The 21,425-nt window shown below is 34.5% G+C and overlaps 1 long non-coding RNA gene across 1 annotated transcript in view; it reads left to right on the top strand.

Annotated features, from left to right (window-relative positions):
* Positions 1 to 18,398, top strand: part of LOC136793922 (uncharacterized) — a 49,166-nt gene extending 30,768 nt beyond the window's left edge. The window contains exons 2-3 of the long non-coding RNA XR_010840006.1: positions 14,498 to 14,552; positions 18,375 to 18,398. This is a non-coding gene — a long non-coding RNA (uncharacterized lncRNA). The remainder of the gene's footprint in view (positions 1 to 14,497; positions 14,553 to 18,374) is intronic.
* The last annotated feature ends 3,027 nt before the right edge of the window (positions 18,399 to 21,425 follow it).

The raw sequence follows: 21,425 nt of genomic DNA, 5'->3' as shown, positions 1-21,425 counted from the left end.
TCTCTTCAAATATTTTCTCAGTCCTTTTCTCTTTCTCTTCTTTTTCTGGGACCCCTGTAATATGAATGTTGGTGCATTTAATGTTGTCCCAGAGGTCTCTGAGACTGTCCTCAATTATTTTCACTCTTTTCTGTTTATTCTGCTCTGTAGTAGTTATTTCCACTATTTTATTTTGCAGGTCACTTATCCGTTCTTCTGCCTCAGTTATTCTGCTATTGATTCCTTGTAGAGAATTTTTCATTTCATTTATTCTGTTGTTCATCATTGCTTGTTTGCTCTTTAGTTCTTCTAGGTCCTTGTTAAATAAACTTTTTTTTTGTATTTTTTCCATTCTATTTCCAAGATTTTGGATCATCTTTACTATCATTACTCTGAATTCTTTTTTAGGTAGGTTGCCTATTTCCTCTTCATTTGTTTGGTCTATTGGGTTTTTACCTTGCTCCTTAATCTGCTGCATATTTCTCTGTCTTCTCATTTTGCTTATCTTACCATGTTTGGGGTCTCCTTTTTGCAGGCTGCAGGTTCGTTGTTCCCATTGTTTTTGGCATCTGCCCCCAGTGGCTAAAGTTGGTTCAGTGGGTTGTGCACACTTCCTGGTAGAGAAGAATGATGCCTGTGTTCTGGTGGAGGAGGCTGGATCTTGTCTTTTTGGTGGGCAGGACCATATCTGGTGGTGTGTTTTGGGGTGTCTGTGAACTTATCATGATTTTAGGCAGCCTTTCTTAATAGGTGGGGTTGTGTGCCCGTCTTGCTACTTGTTTGACATGGGCTATACAGCACTGGAGCTTGCTGGCCATTTGGTGGAGCTGAGACTTAATGTCCAGAAGTAGATGTCTGGGAGAGCTCTCACCACTTGATATTATATGGGACCAGGAAGCCTCTGGTGGTCCATTGTCCTGAACTCGGCTCTCCCACCTCAGAGGTTCAGGCCTGACACCCGGCCAGAACACTAAGACCCTGTCAGCTACATGGCTCATGAGAAAAAGGAGAAAAAACAATAAATAAATAAAAACAAAATAAAATAAAATAGTTATTAAATTTTTTAAAAAATATTAAATAAAATTTTTTTTTAAATAATAAAAAAAAAAGCAGAGAGCAACCAAACCAATAAACAAATCCACCAAGGATAACAAGTGCTGAAATCTATACTAAGATAAACATAAAAATCAGAAACTAGTTAGTCACATACAGCAAACCCTAAGCCTACATTTGCTCCCAATTCCACTGTCTCAATTTTGGGATTATTCTTTGTCTATTCAGGTATTCCACAGGTTGCAGTGTACATCAAGTAGATTTTGGAAATTTAATCCACTGCTCCTGAGACTGCATGGAGAAATTTCTCTTTCTCTTCTTTGTTTGCACAGCTTCTGGGGTTCAGCTTTGGATTTAACCCCAACTCTGCATGTAGGTCACTCTCTGACGTCTGTACTTGTCCCAGACAAGAGGGGGTTATAGGAGAGGCTGATTAGGGGCCTCTGGCTCATTCAGGCCATGGGGAGGGAGGGGTACGGAATGTGGGGTGAACCTGCTGTGACAGAGGCCAGTGTGATGTTGCACCAGCCTGAGCCATGCTGTGTGTTCTCCTGGGGAGTTTGTCCCTGGATCAGCAGACCTTGCCAATGGTGGGCTGCACAGGCTCCCAGGAGGGGAGGTGTGGATAGTGACCTGTATTTTCACACAGGATTCTTGGTGGCTGCAGCAGCAGCCTTAGCATTTCATTCCCGTCTCTGGGGTCCATGCTGATAGCCGCAGCTCGTGCATATCTCTGGAGCTCAGTTAGGCGGTGCTCTGAATCCCCTCTCCTCGTGTACCCCTAAGCAATGGTCTCCTGTCTCTTAGGCAGGTCTAGACTTTTTCCTGGACTCCCTCCTGGCTAGCTGTTGTGCACTAACCCCCTTCAGGCTGCATTCACACAGCCAACCCCAGTCCTGTCCCTGGGATCTGACCTCCGAAGCTGGAGCCTCAGCTCCCAGTCCCCACCTGTCCCAGCAGGTGAGCAGACAAACCTCTCAGGCTGCTGAGTGCTGGTAGGCTCTGATCCTCTGCATGGGAATCTGTCTGCTTTGCCCTCTGCACCACTGTTGCTTTGCTTTCCTCCGTGGCTCCTAAGTTTCCCCCTGCCCCCCGCCCCGTCTCTGCCAGTGAAGGGGCTTCCTAGTGTGTGAATACTTTTCCTCCTTCACAGCTCCCTCCCAAAAGTGCATGTCCCATCCGTATTCTTTTGTCTCTGTTTTTTCTTTTTCCTTTTGCCCTACTCAGGTACGTGGGGAGTTTCTTGCCTTTTGGGAAGTCTGAGGTCTTTGCCAGTGTTCAGAAAGTGTTCTGTAGGAGTTGTTCCACATGTAGATGTATTTTTGTTGTATTTGTGGGGAGGAAGGTGATCTCCATGTCTTACTTCTCCACCATCTTGAAGGTCCTCACGGGGTTCCTCTGGAGTGAGCTCTGGCAATTACTTTTGACTGACAATAAAGCTAAAGAGTGCCAACATATTGAATAAAATATGGAAAATCTACACTGTACAGCATGGAGAATATAGTCAATAATAATGAAACATCTTTGTATGATGATACAATAGTAACTAGACATTGTGGGGATATCTTGTAATGTAGAAATATCAAATCACTATGTTGTGCACCAGGAACTAATGTAGTGTCATAAGCCAATTATACTTCAAAAACAAACTCATAGAAAAAGAGATCAGATTTGTGGTTACCAGAGGTGGGGGAGGGGTAATTGGAAGAAGGTGGTCAAATGGTACAAATTTCCAGTTATAAGATAAATAAGTGCTAGGGATGTAGTGTGCAATATGATTAATATTATTAACACTGCTGTATATTATATATGAAAATTAAGAGAATGCTGTACACCTTAAATATATAAAGTGTTGTATGTCAAATATATCTCAATAAATGCGAAGAAAAATAATAAAGACATGTTTTAATCAAACTTTAAAAAGTGTGGAATATCCAAAAACCAGTTAGAATTTTATAAGCAGAACACTGGATATATCTATAAACTCATTTTGTCAATAAATTTTGGATTTTGAAAGTTCGATTAGAGAATTTACTAAAAACACTACTGTGTGAACATTTAAATTTATAAAAACAGCAACTTTTTATAACTTCACTATTTCCATCTGTCTCCTGTATCACTTCTTATATTCTTATAATTTTAAGTCCTGCAATAAGTACCCCATGTCACATTCATTTATGTATTAATAATAGTACCTCTTATAAGTCTCACCTTGAGTTGTGTAAATGTCTGCAGTTATAAAGTAAAATATTGAGAATGTAAATTTTCATAGAATGTGATAGGCAGCACTTCTGTAACAGCACTTTTGAATAAGGAGAAACAAGGCTCGTATTTGCAGGTCAGTGCCAGGGCCAGGTGTGTGGATTCGTTCAAGTGCAAAAAGGATACCGTTCACTTGTCTGCTTCAGGGAAAGGGAGAAGGCAGATTGTGTGTTGTGTCACAGTTCCAATAGTAATCTGCCTTATCTATAAAGGAGTAAGGAGGGAAATGGTGAGGCTCCTTGTTAACATGTGAATGAAAGAATTTGGTGTTTTGGAAAAAAATGAGAAATAGTACAATATAGGGTAGCAGAGACATGAAGCATGAGGAAAGAAAAATTTTTCATACGAAGGGGTCAGGAAGGGAAAAAAATCACATTCCTATAGATTCTAGACTGAAGTAGGCTAGATCTAGTGCAATTTGACTACAAATATAAAACCCTTCTCCAGGAAGGAAAAAATAATATTGTTGATGAGCTCAGACATTGGCTAGGAAAACTAATCATGAGGTGGATTAAAGGGTTTTGTTTTGTTTTGTCGTTTTCCAAAATAGTCATGTGATAAGTATTATTTCCCGCTACAAAGGAAGTCATAAAAATTCAAGTCTTTAAAAGTTCAGAGAAAACTTGAAGTGCTTTGGAATATGCCAGGCCACAAAATTAGGAATTTGAGACTATCTTTTCTAGGCCTCTTGCAACATGGAGGCCATAAAAGCCATTAGGGGTATATACAAATAGTCTCCATTATTTATTAAATTTTATTGGTATAAAAATGAATGTTATATTTCCTCTCCCATGTTATCCTTTAAGTAAAAGAACATAAATATAATTTAATCTTCTTTAATCCTTATTATTTAATATTCTTTTACATTTGCAAATGGGGTATATTTATAAAATAAATGATTCAGTGGCCAGCTTGAAGCAGTTTATTATTACTGATCCCTTATGTCACTGTACTATTTTTATAACACTATAAAGCCGAGGGCTTGTTCAACACAATTTATTTTTTTTCTCCTCACCCTTCTGTCTGCTTAAATAATAGAATACGAGTGAACTAAAGAGAAAATTGATAAAATTTCTTCAGTGAAAATATTCAGACGTTATTCTATATCTCAAAGGGACATTTTTACTACTAGAAAAAAAATATTTCAGTTCCTTTTGGTTAGTTCACAGTTTAGTTGTTAGGATGTGCATATCATTGAGCAAAGAAGAGATCAGCATTGGAGACATGTGGTAGACTAAAACTGACATTTCTAAAAGACATGCAGTCCTTCTCACAAGCAGTTTTCAGAAGCGACATTCATTCTGTATCAAAGAATCTGATGCTTGACCTAGAATAGTAAAGGAAACCCCACAAGACTTGCAAACCTACTTTCCAAAACTTGAAAAGAGAAAATATGCTTTGAGCTCTACTTCTTAGAAAATTAATGAGTGATTCATCCTAGTCAAGAATGAATTAGAGTTACTGCAACCCACTTTTCAGACCCCGACGGGTGTGTTATACATAAATAGGAGGTGAGAAGAGCTTTATGTTAATGATAACATTTAGCCTCATAGCCTGAATTAAAATAAATATATAATGTGTCATTGTAGGTCACTAAATGAATCCATATTTTACCTAAGAGAATAAATATAGTTTTGATAATACAAATTTTCCTGAATGAATTTATTTTCTGTTATGTGCACAGACACCCTATAAAGAGACAATCTTTGGCTCTGATGGAAAATCAAATTGTTAAGCTATCTTATACATACCACTCTTTCTATTTCTTTGTTATTAACCAGTGAACCAAGGCAGAGAAGGAAGTCATTAACTACATACTAAGATGATTAAAGCTGTTCATTAGAGTGTTAATCAACTGATCTGGGCATTTAAGTCAAGCTCACCAATTTACATTTTATGTGTTGAGATGCCTAGAGATCATGCATTTGGAAAGTAAAACCAACTCAGTTTTAAGGAATGATTTGAAATCATTATGAACATTTGAGTAACATGATTGGTTTCTTTTTTTAAATTGATCTATAGTTGCTGTACAATATTATATGTTACCAGTGTACAATATAGTGATGCACAATTTTTAAAGATTATACTCCATTTATAGTTATAATAAAATATTGGCTATATTCCACTTGTACAATATATACTTGTAGCTTATTATATACATAATAATTTGTACCTCTTAATTCCCTATCCTTATATTGCTCCTTCCCTCTTTCCTCTCCCCACTGGTAACCACTAATTTCACTAATTTGATCTCTGTACCTGTGAGTCTGTTTTTTTTGTTGTTGTATTTTTTATATTGCACCTATAAGTGATATTATACAGTATTTATCTTCCTCTGTCTGACTTATTTCACATAGCATAATATGCTCCAAGTCAATCCATGTTGCTGCAAATGGCAAAATTTCATTCTTCCATATGGCTGAGTAGTGGGTGTGTGTGTGCATATATATATATATATATATATATGACAAATATTCTTTATCCATTCATCTGTTGATGGACACTTAGGTTGCTCCATATCTTAGCAGTTGTAAAAAATGCCGCTATGAACATTAGGTTGCATGTATCTTTGTAAATTAGTGTTTTCGTTTTGGATATATACCCAGAATTCGAATTGCAGGTGACATGGTAGTTCTATTTTTAGTCTTTTGAAAAACATCCAAACTGTTTTCCACAGTGGCTGAACCAATTTACATTCCTACCAACAGTGTACAAGGGTTCCCTTTTCTCCACACCCTTGCCAACATTTGTTATTTGTGTTCTTTTTGATGATAGCCATTCCGACAGGTGTGAGGTGATACTTCATTGTTGTTTTGATTTTCATTTTCCTGATGTTCAGTGATGTTGAGCATCTTTCCATGTACCTGGTGTCCACCTGCATGTCTTCTTTGAAAAAAATGTCTATTCAGGCCTTCTGCCCACTTTTTAATCAGGTTGTTGTTATTTGGATGTTGAGTTGTATGAGCACTTTATATGCAGATTCAATGCAATCTCCATCAAACTACCAATAGCATTTTTCACAGAATTAGAACAATTCTTTTTACAATTTGTATGGAAACACAAAAGACCCCGAATAGCCAATGCAATCTTGAGAAAGAAAAACGGAGCTGGAAGAATCAGGCTCCCTGACTTCAGACTATACTACAAAGCTACATTAATCAAAACAGTATGGTACTGGCACAAAAACAGAGCTATAGATCAATGGAACAGGATAGAAAGTCCAGAAATAAACCCATACACATATGGTCAACTAATCTATGACAAAGGAAGCAAAAATATACAGTGGAGAAAAGACAATCTCTTCAATAAGTTGTGCCAGGAAAACTAGACAGCTACATATAAAACAATGAAATTAGAACATTCTCTAACTCCATACACAAAAATAAACTCAAAATGGATTAAAGAACTAAATGTAAGACCAGAAACTATAAAACTCCTAGAGGAAAGCATAGGCAGAACACTCTTTGCCATAAGTTGTAGCATTATTATTATTTTTAGATCTGTCTCCTAAAGCAAAGGAAATAATAGCAAAAATAAACTGATGGCACCTAATTAAACTAAAAAGCTTTTGCAGAGAAAAAGGAAACCACTGACAAAATGAAAAGATGACCTACAGAATGAGGGAAAATATTTGAAAATGATATGACTGATAAGGGGTTAATATCTAAAATCTATAAGCAGCTCAGACAACAGAATTGATTTCTAAAAGTTACATTAGACATTATAGTAGCATTATTGGTAGTGCAGGTTAGATGCTTTTCTTCCTTGGTTATTTACAATACATTCTCATTTCTCATGGCTACAGCTCCTTATATATTATTGTTTTGTTTGGAAAAAAACCACACCATTCCCATGAATTAATATGCAGAATAATAATTGTTGTTTTAAAATTTATTACAGGCAAATTACAAATGTGAAGATTGGCTTTAGTTATTTTAGGGATTACACTTCTTCTCTGAGTACCTAGATGATATGTAAAAATTCTTAGATGAACCTGGTTATTGGATTCAGATTTGACCATTAGGTATGTGATGTGGCATAATTTCTAAATGACATGACCCTCCTCTAATTCCCTTTTCCTCTGTGGCAAAGTTCTCATTCTTTGAAAGAAAATTGCAGAGAAAAGGATACTTAGATATACAATAGGAGGAAAAATCTTTGGAATTCAGACTTTACCAGTTTCTTCTTCTAGACCAGTGATTTTTAAGCTGTTTTTAAAACATATATCCTACCATCAACCCCCAAATTTTGATATATATTATCCCCACATTCTGGTAGCACAAAACCTACCTTGCCCATCCCTGAGCTACAAAATACTGAGTTACAGTAGTGGCCTCCAGAGGGGAAGAACAACTTACACCGATGGATATGGAAAGAAAATATTAGGATTCCTCTATGTATTTATTTTTAGAACATTCTTTGAAGGTGTTCACTTCTAATAGTTTATACTGTGTATATTACATTAGTAAATTTGTGTGTATATAGGTACTTCTTCAAACCTGGTGTGTTCATGTTAAAATAACTCCAGTAAAAGTTCACATTAAAACTACTAGACCCCATGGGGATATATTTGATATGCAATTCTTTTGTGTAGGTATATTTTTGTAAGTAACTTAAAAAACGTATGCATCACCTTTCAAAGTTTCATTTAAGTGCTCTGCCAAAGTCATGGAGGCATCAGTAGAAATAGATGTGAAAGTTGTTCAAGTTCATACATATTCTATAGTTCACTGTCACTATATGTCACTCTTGATAAGCAATTTGTGAAACTTAAGACATGTTTTCATTTAAATTACACACCTGGTTTAGAAAAATATACATTTCTAGATATGTCCGTAAGCAGAACATACAATATGACCAAAAGCAATACTTATTGATACTTGAAAACCATGTGGTGTACATAATAAGTATAAAACATATAGAGAAAAGTGATTTAATGCAGGGATATTAACCTGAAAGGAATTAGTATCAAAATATAAGGAGATTACCATACAAACTGTAAAATTTTTTGTTCTATTTCTGTGAAATATTCCATTGGTAGTTTGATAGGGATTGCATTGCATCTGTAGATTGCTTTGGGTAGTGTACTCATTTTCACAATGTTGATTCTTCCAATCCAAGAACATGGTATATCTCTCCATCTGTTTGTATCATCTTTAATGTCTTTCATCAGTGTCTTATAGTTTTCTGCATACAGGTCTTTTGTCTCCTTAGGTAGGTTTATTCCTAGGTATTTTATTCTTTTTGTTGCAGTGGTAAATGGGAGTGTTTCCTGAATTTCTCTTTCAGATTTTTCATTTTTAGTGTATAGGAATGCAAGAGATTTCTGTACATTAATTTTGTTTCCTGCTACTTTACCAAATTCATTGATTAGTTTTAGTAGTTTTCTGGTAGCATCTTTAGGATTCTCTATGTATAGTATCATGTCATCTGCAAAGAGTGACAGTTTTACTTCTTCTTTTCCAACTTGAATTACTTTTATTTCTTTTTCTTCTCTGATTGAAAAACAAAATACCCCAAATAGCCAAAGCAATCTTGAAAATGAAAAATGGAACTGGATAAATCAGGCTCACTGACTTCAGACTATACTATAAAGCTACAGTAATCAAGAGAGTATGATACTGGCACAAAAACAGAAATATAGATCAATGGAACAGGATAGAAAGTCCAGAGATAAACCCACACACATATGGTCACCTTATCTTTGGTAAAGGGTGCAAGAACTTACAATGGAGAAAAGATAGCCTCTTCAATAAGTGGTGCTGGGAAAACTGGAGAGCTATATGTAAAAGAATGAAATTAGAACACTCCCTAACACCATACACAAAAATAAACTCAAAATGAATTAAGGACCTAAATGTAAGGCCAGGCACTATAAAACTCTTAGAGAAAAATATAGGCAGAACACTCTATGACATAAATCACAGCAAGATACTTTTTGACCCACCTCCTAAAGTAATGGAAATAAAAACAAAAATAAACAATGGGACTTAATGAAACTTAAAAGCTTTTGCCCAGCAAAGGAAACCATAAACAAGACGAAAAGACAACCCTCATAATGGTAGAAAATATTTGCAAAGGAAGCAACTGACAAAGGATTAATCTCCAAAATATACAAGCAACTCATGCAGCTCAATATGAAAAAAACTAACAACCCAATCCAAAATTCGGCAGAAGAACTAAATAGACATTTCTCCAAAGAAGATATACAGATTGCCAACAAACACATGAAAGGATGCTCGACATCACTAATCATTAGAGGAATGCAAATCAAAACTACAATGAGGTATCCCCTCACAGCAGTCAGAATGGCCATCATCAAAATATCTACAAACAATAAATGCTGGAGAGGGTGGGCTTCCCTGGTGGCGCAGTGGTTGAGAGTCCGCCTGCCGATGCAGGGGACACGGGTTCGTGCCCCGTTCCGGGAAGATCCCACGTGCCGCGGAGCGGATGGGCCCGTGAGCCATGGCTGCTGAGCCTGCGCGTCCGGAGCCTGTGCTCCGCAACGGGAGGGGCCACAGCAGTGAGAGGCCCGCGTACCGCAAAAAAAAAAAAAAAAAAAAAAAAAAAAAAAAAAAAAAAAAATGCTGGAGAGGGTATGGAGAAAAGGAAACCCTCTTGCACTGTTGGTGGGAATGTAAATTGATACAGCCACTATGGAAAACAGTATGGAGGTTCCTTAAAAAACTAAAAATAGAACCACCATATGAGCCAGCAATCCCACTACTGAGCATATACCCTTAGAAAACCATAATTCAAAAAGAGACATGTTCCACAATGTTCATTGCAGCACTATTTACAATAGCCAGGACATGGAAATAACCTAAGTGTCCATCTACAGATGAATGAATAAAGAAGATGTGGCACATATATACAATGGAATACTACTCAGCCACAAAAAGAAATGAAATTGAGTTATTTGTAGTGAGGTGGATGGACCTAGACTCTGTCATACAGAGTGAAGTCAGAAAGAGAAAAGTAAATATCATATACTAACACATATATATGGAATTTTAAAAAATGGTTTGATCAACCTAGGGGCAGGACAGGAATAAAGATGCATACGTAGAGAGTGGACTTGAGGACACGGGGTGAGGGGAGGGTAAGCTGGGACGAAGTGAGAGAGTAGCATTGACATACATATACTACTGAATGTAAAATAGATAGTCGGAAGCAGCTGCATCGCACAGGGAGATCAGCTTGGTGCTTTATAACCACCTAGAAATGTGGGATAGGGAGCGTGGTAAGGAGACTGAAGAGGGAGGGGATATGAGGATATATGTATACATATAACTGATTCTTTTTTTATACAGCAGAAACTAACACAACATTGTAAAGCAATTATATTCCAATAAAGATGTTAAAAATATATATAAGGAGAAAAAGCAATGAAAATGTTTTAGACTTTATCTTAATATTTTATAATACTCTGACTTATTAACTATATAGTTCTTTGTACTGTTTAAAATTATATTTTGTTAATCTAAAATGTAATAGTTTTCATCCCATAAATTTTGTCACATATTTCTTCAATATATTTATAAAAATTTAGCTGAAAAAATTATAATTATTAATGATAATATTATTTGCACTCTACTGTTGTCCTCCTTTAATATGTGTTTTATTAAAATCTAGGTTAACTTACATGAAATGTCTTTACCAATACCCCAGTGATTTTAATATAAATTATTCCCAATATATGTACAAAAAAAACTTACTTTGCTTTATAACGAATGATGTTTTCTATGATTTTTTTCTTCCATCTCTTGAACTGTACTACAATGTTAATTTTCTAACATTTGACTACATTCTTCCCATTTAGTAATAGTCTGTCTGTGTGTCTCTTCCTTTGCTATTAAGGAAGAACAAAAACGTTTCTATCTAGTACAGTGTTTGAAACATAATAGGCACATAATTAATGTGAGTAATACAGTGATTTAAACAATGTGAAAATATAATTAACAGGAGTTTCAGTAATCAAGGTGGGTTCTATTATTTTTACACTACTCTAATTCTTATTTATATTAATGCGTGTTAAACACTTCCTTAATTTACTTATGATTTTTCTTGCTGTGTGTGACAAACATAAAAATTGAATAAAGAAAAAGCCAGAAACATTTTTTATTCATTTTATATTTACACAAAGAATAATGTCACTAAACTTGGGGGGCTTAGTAGGCTGCTTTTATTTAACTGAGGATTTTTTAATTGACTAGATGAGGAGAGAAGAGGAGTAAGGTAATTTGGAAGAAAAAGTACTTTGGAATAATAAGCTTTCCATACAACTTTTATTTTAAATAAAATATTCAGATTATTTGGTCTCCCCCCAACCTGCCTTCTGTCCTAAACACATAACACAGAATTCTTACAAGCTAGTCAAATTGTAACTTTTGGATGGGTTGGTTATCTCTCTACAAGAAGCAATGTGATAAAAAAAGGATAGTTAGAAATACTCTCTTGTCCACTATCACAATACAAAATGTTTCTATCATAGTGTCACCAACCTAGTTAACAGTGATGTAATTGAAAAACATTTTCTTTAATACATATCATTTATGCAATTAAAGAAGTATCCTTATCTTCAAAATTCATTTCTTCTCTGGGGTATACATGAGTCTAAATAGTTTCAGATGACAAAATGGGCCATACATTTTCATGTTTCAGATGTGTTTGAAAGAAAATGTGTTTATAATTTTCATAGATTCTCTCCTTTGATATAATTTTACTTATGAAATTTGTATAGAACTAGAGTCTATTTTAGATAGCTCACTTAGGCCTGACTGCCTTTTTCCTACTTACTGTGGATTAATCATTCAGAATCCTATAATAAAATGGTAATTGCCAACATTTCATACAACTTCATTTTGATCATACTTCCCCCGCACAATATTGCTTAGCTTTCTAAATGCTTCTAGGGCTCATATACTTGTTGATTTGAATCCTCATGAAAATAAGCATATTATGTCACTCTAAATGCAAATCACTTTGCACACTAAGCTGTATAAAATGTAGATAATGTTGACATGTGTTTGAGATTGAGAATACAATTCTCACTTGGCATAGATTTCTCTACAAGTGTGAAAAAACAATGTAGAGAAAATATTTTCCTAAATAATTTTCATTTGTTTTAAATATACCTGTAGCAAATAGTCTTATACTTAAGAACAATCTTAGAAATTATTTAGCTCAAGTATCTGGGTTATGAGAGCCCCAAAGTATCCAAGGAACTTGCCTGTCTAGGGTTACATAAAGTTAGAGCTAGAAAAACTATTTCTCAATGTGCCTTAGGGTCCATTGTCTTTCTGGTTAAAGTCCAATATCTTTAAACCATTTTAAACTGAGAACTTCCAATTGTAGGTAGAACAGATGTGAAAAGATTCAACTAATTGATATATAATCACATATTAAGAAAACTTGGATATAAAGTAAAAGGATGACCATGTGTCCTTTAAATATCATAGACTAACACAGGGGCCAAATCTGGCCCATTACCTGTTTTTATATGACCTACGGACTGTTTGTTTGTTTTTCACATTTTTAATTGATTGAAAAAATCAAAAGAAGACTATTTGATGACATAAAAATTGTATGAAATACAAATTTCAGTGTCCATGAATGAAATCATATGGAAAAATAGCTATGCTACTTTCTTTCTGTATTATCTATGTCTTTTTTACTCTACAATGATAAAGTTGAGTAGTTACATCAGAAACCATATATATCACAAAGCCTAAAATATTTATTATCTGAATTTTCATACACACATGCAAAACTTGATGACCCCTGGTCTATCAGTCTTACTCATATATCATTTTATTTTCTATGGTATGTACCTTTATCTGATTTACTGTTGACTATTTATTAGAGGTTTGTTTCTTGAAGTTATAGGCTAAAATGTAGGTTTTTGTCAAGAGAGATGCAAATGATGTCTGTTGAGTAGAGATGGTTACCCCAACGTTTAGGTTTTATTGCTCTATGGGACATAAATCAATCTATTTTCCAACTTAGCAAACTTTTTCCAAATTAGCAAACTTTTCTCAAATGACTATGAAAATTTTCTCAAATGATATGATAAAGAGCTTCGCATCTTGCAAGTTCTCTCGTTAATGAGTTAAATCAAATTTTGATTAATGTCTAGTCTATATTTTTATGAGAGGCATGTTTAAACCTTTTGAAAATAATGCTTTGATACATGAAATTATTTTGCTTTTCTAGTTAAGATAATAGATATACTCTGTTCAAAAAACTTCCCTTCTGGGTAATGAGTTCCCTGGATAGCAAGTTATTATTTCAGTCAACATTTATTATTAAGACTTAAACCTATCTATATGAAAATTTCAATGTTACTTGATTCAAAGTGTCACCCTCACCCACTTCTGAAATGGGCATCACTCAGAGTCTTAGTGAGAAGAAATTTTGTAATATGTTTCCCACGCTCTCCCTGTCTACTCTTCTTTTCTTATGCTTCTGGCACCAGGGAATGGAAAAGGGAAAAGTAAAGAATTAAATGCAGCTACATGTGCCCCATATGATTGGAAGTGCTCGTTTCTTTATTTTTTATTTATTTTTATTATTATTTTTTTTTATTTTGCGGTACACGGGCCTCTCGTTGTTGTGGCCTCTCCGCTCCGCGGTATGTGGGATCTTCCCAGACCGGGGCATGAACCCGTGTCCCCTGCATCGGCGGGCGGACTCGCAACCACTGCACCACCAGGGAAGCCCGCTCGTTTCTTTACAGGTGGAATATTAACAGCATCTAGTAAGTAGTAGCAAGGTTGCTGTCCTTATTCTATTGGTCATCAACCACAGAATGTGTGGCTGATGTGAACTTAATTTTACACATGCCCTCAACAGTTATCAACTGACCTCATGCCCATCTTATCCAATTTGCTTGTTTCACTTCTCCCCCTACATTTGTTGTACCTTCCAAGTCTATAGCCCAGAAGTTCTCATACATTTGAGTCCTTTCAGCAGGGATACTTCTCTCACACTTATCTCACATATCTCTTTAGAACCAAGAACATGAGCAAGTATGAATTATCTGACTAATATCTGTGTACCAGTTCTCCCTGGAACACTTCCTATACCAGCCAGTATGGTAAGTCTGGTGGCTAAACAGTCAGTAGTCTGAGGTACAGAGTGACAGCCTTCTCTTCTCGCAAATATTCATATCAAAATTCTTTTGTCTTTCTGCCTTCAGTTTCAGGGAGAAGAACCAGTCTAATGCCTCCACCCATCCTCCAAGACAGGAATTGGTGAGAGGATAACATCATATGGTAAATAATGAAATGTGGTTGCCAAGAGATAAATATTCTTTTTATGTTTGCCCTCTCCATTCCCATCCACCCCCACCACACCCCCCAATCTCTCTTCCACAAGGTTTTCAAACTAGTCCAAAAATCTTTAGTCCCTCCCTGGGTTTGTGGAAGTGGGCACATCAATAACCAGGTTCTCTTTGAATTTAGACTTAGAATTGGTAATGATGTTCTCAATAATGGGCACTGTCCATTCTTAGAATCTAAACTGGTACTTTGCCTCATCCTCTCACCTAAGATAGTACTTTTTTTGTGTGTGGACATTCCTGTTATCTTAGCTCAGAAGGGGAATTGGGCAGAGTTTATTGGAAGGCTCACGAAAGTGGCAGAGGTCAACATTTCTCAAATATAGCAAAATATATTATGGCTATTTAAGAAAATATGATCAAAAATACATGTTTTCTGAGTTTTATTTCATGTTTTAAGCATGAGGGACTGGTAAGAAAAGCTTTTATGGTCTTGTAGATAAGGAAAATGGGCAATCTTAACCATAAGAGAAGAATTTAAAATCACAGATAGTTTTATGACTCAAATATATTAATTAGTCAAAACAAAAGGTGTATGCTTAGAGGGAGCCCAGTAGGCTCAGGGAATGATCAATCTCTTCCCTCTGAGATAGAAATGCAACTGGCCCATTAGGTGCTCTTAAGCCTAGTGGCGCCTAAATGACTTGAATGTATATACTGCCAAACCCACTGGAAGAGAAATGATTACAAATTACAGATTTATAAATCATCTCAACATGTTTGATACTATATTGTATTTTTATTTTAAATTGAGGAGTTAAAATGTACCTCACTGTCCACAACTATATTGAGTGATATTATGATTGTAGATACATTTTCACAGCTAAAGAATAAACAGCACTAAAGCAAATATGTTAGAAAGTTAACAATCTGCCTATTTAATCTATCATTAAATGACATCATTCCCACCACACCAAACTCTTGAATTATTAGTTAAAAAAAGCAAGCAGTTCACATTTAAAATCATGTATTTACAAAATTCAGTCCTTCGTTGGTGATCACAAATGTTACATGTAGATATCAATTCAATTAAAAAAATAAATTTACATACTTTTCAACCTCGAATATTTTAAAATTTAAATGGAAATAATTTTACGAATAGAATTTAAATATTCTAAATCTGTTTTACAAACACTTATAGAATACATGATATATGCTAAAAACAGTTAAATATTTTACTTTTTGCTTTAAGCACATATTACATGAGGCACAATCTTAACTATTCATTTTAAACAGAACAGCAATGCTTAATTTGGAAATTCTAGTCACTATGACATTTTTAGAAAGATGGTTATTAAATTATTATTTTCTGAAAATAATGCATATATGTCTTTGGTAACATATTATGTCCTTAATGATTTGCTACACTACATAACGAAACACATTTTTTTTAATTAAAAAAGGATCATTTTAGTCTTTTTGGTTCACATTGACTTCTAAAACATTCCTCAAATTTAATAACCAGCTTAGAATATGAGGTAGTTGATTTAAAATAAGTTTTATTAAAATGTATAATTAAATTAAATGATATACCAAGTGAAGCTCACTCCACTTTCCAGCACTCAAGCAGCATCTACTTATTTATGGTTTTCTTTCTTAAATCTGTTGTGTAGAATTAAATTACAGACAAATATTACACGTACGCAAGCTTCTAATGCACAATGGCTTATGCTTTTCCAGTAACTTCATAATTCGTGTTGACTACAGTAAAGCATCTAGTACCTTTAATTGATCTCATACACGTGAATTGCCATTTAGAAAGCTTTTACCCTTAGTACATGAAGCATTTTAAAATTTACTTGATGTAATGCAACAGAACAATATAATTCAAGTGGGTAAATTCCTTATGTATACACAGTGGAAGTGGCAAAACAAGATTTTACTCTGAACCAGTATATTGATTTATAGGCATTAACTGCACTAAGAGTTAATACTTCTGTCCTAAAGATAGAAAGAAAGCAATTCCTCACAGACTAATTTTATGTGTTTCACAAAGTTATTTTTACCAATAGAGCTTAGAGCTTACCTGTTTAGGATATTTAAATGTATTTTCATGTAATTAATACATAGTTGAAAACACCATCTTCTTATAATGATATATTTAAAAACATATTTTAATGAGTATTAGTCTCTAGTTTTTTTTTTTTTTTTTTTTACAGTCTCTAGTGTTTTAACATGTTTCACCTGAAACAGCCAAAATCTCTCTCAGAGGCCTCAATTAAAATTATTCCAACTCTTCCGGCATAGTAAAAGATTCAAGTCTTTCTGCTAGCTCCCTGATGTCAGCCACATTGATTTTCAAAGTTTACTTTGAATTTAAGTACATATATTCCTCCTTGTCATTTTTTTTTAACCCTTGCTTCTATTAAAATCTTTATATTATCACCTAGCCTTAGTGCACGGAGCAGTCGAGAAGTGTTGGTGTGAAACCAAAATAAATATTTTAAATGAACTTTTTATTCAGATCAGGTTGCTATCATGTAAATCATAGTCCCTTGCTAATTTGTATATAGGGCACTTTCTTTTCCCCCAATGACTTGAGGTCACATTGGCCTTGTGGTGGTATTATGAAGAGTGGACCAAGCATATGTCATATTGCAGCTCTTTCACCCTGTCTGGGAATCAAAACTCTGCCTAGAAATGGATAACAGTAATGTTATTAACATATTAGAGATGAGTCTGATGAGTCTCAGCATCAAAATGAGAAGGTTAAGTGGTTCATATAAAGATGCCAACAGACACGTTTAAAGGACATATATTTGTTAATGACAAATGATGTAACATTCCTAGACGTTCCCAAAGCAGGAGAAACCACAGCATGTGACTCATCTGAGCAATGCCAGATTTTCAGAACTCCCTAAATCCTTACTGGGATGCACATCAGCTGATGAAGTAGCACATAAGGAATATAATTAAGTCACACAGATACAGACGCACACTTTTAAACACACATAGATTCTAATCTAATTCTCTGTATTCTCTGGTTCGTGCCCTTTAGAATCTCCCTGCCTCCTTTATTCTGGCCTGCTGTCCATACACAATTCAGTACAGACTCCAAGTATTTAATGAGGGGCAGAGTGAATTTCTGAACAATTTCCAAGTCGTTCCTACACTTTTTCTATTACTTAGCAGAACCTAGCCTCAGTCCTGCTGGAAACTTTAAAACTTTAAAAAACAATGACATATTTTGATTTACTGGATAGGCTCCTTTGATGTAGACCTTAAAAATATTGTCTGGATCAAAATAATATTTTTAAACTGAATTTGGTGAAAGCAAGAACAGTATGGGTATACTTTTAATTGAAATTTAACTTATACAAAAGCTACCACTTGAAAAATGTGTTCATGTGGCATTGTTTTCTATACCACCACAAGCTCTTAGAATAGCATAATTTGTGCATAAACACACTTAATCCTAAGGAAGAAATTAAAGGTAGGAGTATTACTGCCGATCTGTCACTATGTGCTTTCTATCAAAGTTTTATAGCATTTTGCCCTTCCTTTCTTTGTTTGCCTAACTGAGATAAGAATGCACTAAGATTCTGAGCATGACTATGTGTTTTGAGGTAGGAGTAGGGGGATTTTGTGTCTATGTTCAAAACCTGATTGAACAAATGACTTAAGGAACAACATTATGAACATTGTCTCTTCATAATCTGATCCATACTCTTAGAAACTTGAGCTTTGTTACTTTGCCTAATATTATGTAAATTAGGGTTTTTTTGCACACAAACAGGCATGGGAAACATAAAGCATGGGGAAGAAGAATAAACACAGATTTTAAAATTGTACTACAGCTGCATTTGAGAGGAGGAAGGCAGCTGATGCAGAATGTGAGAGCATTTTAGGGTAAGTACATCATAAAGTTGTATTAGATAGAGATAAGCCCATAAAACTCACATCCTGGGGATGTGTCAACCAAAACTTTACTCTGTTTCAAATTTGTGTCTGTTTTTTTAGTGTCAAATATTCATGCGAAACTACAATGTTGGAAACTCTGCATAATTAAGAAGGCAAGATATGTGTCAAAACTTTGATTCCTAATATTAAAATGTATTTGGATGGAAAGCCAGGCACAAAAGATCATTTCCTACAGAAAAACAAAACTTACCCCCATGTATCTCATAAAAAAGTGATGAGAAGAGATGCTGACAATTTTCTGCAGATTAAGGCAGGGTACCTAGAAATTATCTATAGAGTAAGAATTATTTGTTTGTCACAAGTAAAATTTCATTAAATGCTAGGTGGCATTTGTGTTATTTTATTGATTGCCAGAAACCCTCTAAGCTCTGTCAGAGTTTCACTTCTACTTTGGTTTTGCAAACCCTATGTCACAAGTAAGAGCTCCAGTATGTCCACTTTTTGATTTTTCCTAACACATTGGGTACTGCTGAAACTCAGACCTAGCACTGAGAACACGTCTCCCCTAGTGAAGGGAACTAGAGCTTGGATCATTCTAGAAGACAAGAAGGGAGGGTGTCAGTTGGTTCTCTCTCTGTGGGAAAGAACTATCTGACTAGGTTCAAAAGGGAGTATGAAGAAAGGAAATCTAACTGAGAAAGGGAGTTCTAGTAGAAAGAAAAAGAGGATGTTGAAGCTGAGAGGATTCAAAAGAAATATCTGTACATTTCTTTCAAATTTTGCTAAGGCCAGTTTTGATTTTAGGGAGTGTTTATAACCCACAAAAGAGGAAAATCTTATCCTTGTTTTATAGTAACAAAAGTTTCACTTTTATACTTTCTTCTGGAATTATCTTTATGAAAAAGCCTCTAGGAAATGCTATAAATGCATAGCCAAGCATATTTCTATTTAGTTTAGTTTTGCTTCTGCAGCAGTGCCTTTATGTGTCAGCAGAAATCCACCACCTGAGCAAGGTTAATTTTTAGAAAACTGCTAATGCAGAAATATGAGTAAAAGAACATAGAATGTGATGTAACTTTATTTTCCAATGTGGAAAAAGCCCTGTAATTGAGAAACTTAAGCCTCTTACGATGAAAACATGCCATGGGAAACACAAAATAGGTTAATAGAGAAAGGAAATAAAAGAGAATAAGAAAAATATCTTTCAAAAAGTTTTGCTTTCAAGTATAAGAGGTAAAGTTACATAAAAGTAACTTTGACAAAACATAAATGTGGCAATACCTACTAGTTTTCACATATATTCCTTAAAAAAAAACCTCACATTAACAAACAATTGTTACTATAGGCAAAATAGTGGCTAGAAATATTTAGTCTGATAATAAAATTATTTCTTGAAGGCATATTAAAATGAAAAATTTTGCTAGAAAATTTTAACTATAATATCAAAATTCTATGATAAAAATTCAGATTCAGGTTATGTTTACTTTCAATTTTGAAAGCTACAAAGAGATTTTCTTATTCTTACTTTCACAATTAGCCCTGCGTTTCTTGAAGAATCTTCCTAACTTCTGTAGTATTGTGATATACAGAGTCCAAGACTATTCAAAGTAACACACTGAGTTGCTAGTACAATATTTTTTCTCTGTGTTTTGCTATCATATTATATAATCATCAATACTTCTCTATCAAGTATACATTATGTTTTTTAATTAATGCATTGGCTCCAATATATCCATTTCCATAATGAAAGCATGTGGTCTTTCACACATAGAAATAGTGATACAAAAAATATACTCTTGCTGTCTTCCACAAGAACTATAGTAGTCCAAGTTCCTGATTTCCTAGCTTCTCTCTGGCCCCTCTGTGACCAGAAAAAAATGAGTGCAGGGGCTGTACCATTAGATGATTAGAGGAGAGGTTATGTTGTAAGAAGGTAGGAATAATAATTACAAGTCGAATAAAGGCAGAAAGAGAGACAAACAAACAAAGACTGGTAAACAGAGCTAACAAAGGTACAGATGAAGGAATGAAAGGAAGGAATGAGAGCAAAAAGAGGAAGGAAGAAAAAGAAAAAAAAAGAAAAGGAAAGGAAAAAGAGAAGAGAAAAGAAAGAAAGAAGATAGAGGGGGAATGTGAACATGAAATAAAGTCAGGGTAAGAAAGTTAGAAAAGAACACCACAATTCTCTCTACTTTTCTCTTTCCGACACCCAATATATAAGCAAAGAATATGAAAATGTATTTAGACCAATTTTAAGACTTAGTCTGACCCAGGATATAAATAAGGAAAAGTGACCAGTGAATTACTCTTTAAAATTGAAATAAAAATGATGTACATTTTAAAATAACATAATTTCATTGATTTCAGAAAACAGGAAGTGGATGATATATCCCCCCAAATACTTATCCTTTGTGAAGATGAATTTACTATACCAAAATACTATTACATCATTCAAATATTCATTAATATGTTATAATTAAAGTCATGATACTTTGTTTTTTAAAATGTATAATAGCATTGATTATTTTAACTAAAATATTTTATATGCATTTGACATTGAAATTCCATTAAGCATGAAAATCCATTTTAAAAGAAGGATACATTTATATATAATCAAGTTCAGAGAATTTAGTGATATTAAGAATAAAATTCAGGCCTGAGGTTTATTTAGGATATCTTTGGGTCTTAGAAATTTTTGAAACTTTAGAAAATAAAAATCCTGCTAAGCAATGTTAATGTTCTTTAAGACAACATAACATACAAATGTTTATATATTTTCCTTACCTTTTTGTTTCTCCAAAACATCTTCTCAGATTAGTGTGAGGGAACTGTCACACAGTGAAGGGTACCTTTCATAATATTCATAGAATGGATCAAAGATATAATGAGAAAGTGAGAGGAAAGATATGGGAAATTAGATTTACCT

Source organism: Kogia breviceps, chromosome 3, assembly GCF_026419965.1.
Source record: "Kogia breviceps isolate mKogBre1 chromosome 3, mKogBre1 haplotype 1, whole genome shotgun sequence".
In the NCBI taxonomy this organism is placed as follows: Eukaryota; Metazoa; Chordata; class Mammalia; order Artiodactyla; family Physeteridae; genus Kogia; species Kogia breviceps.
This window is presented reverse-complemented; position numbering and strand designations above follow the sequence as displayed.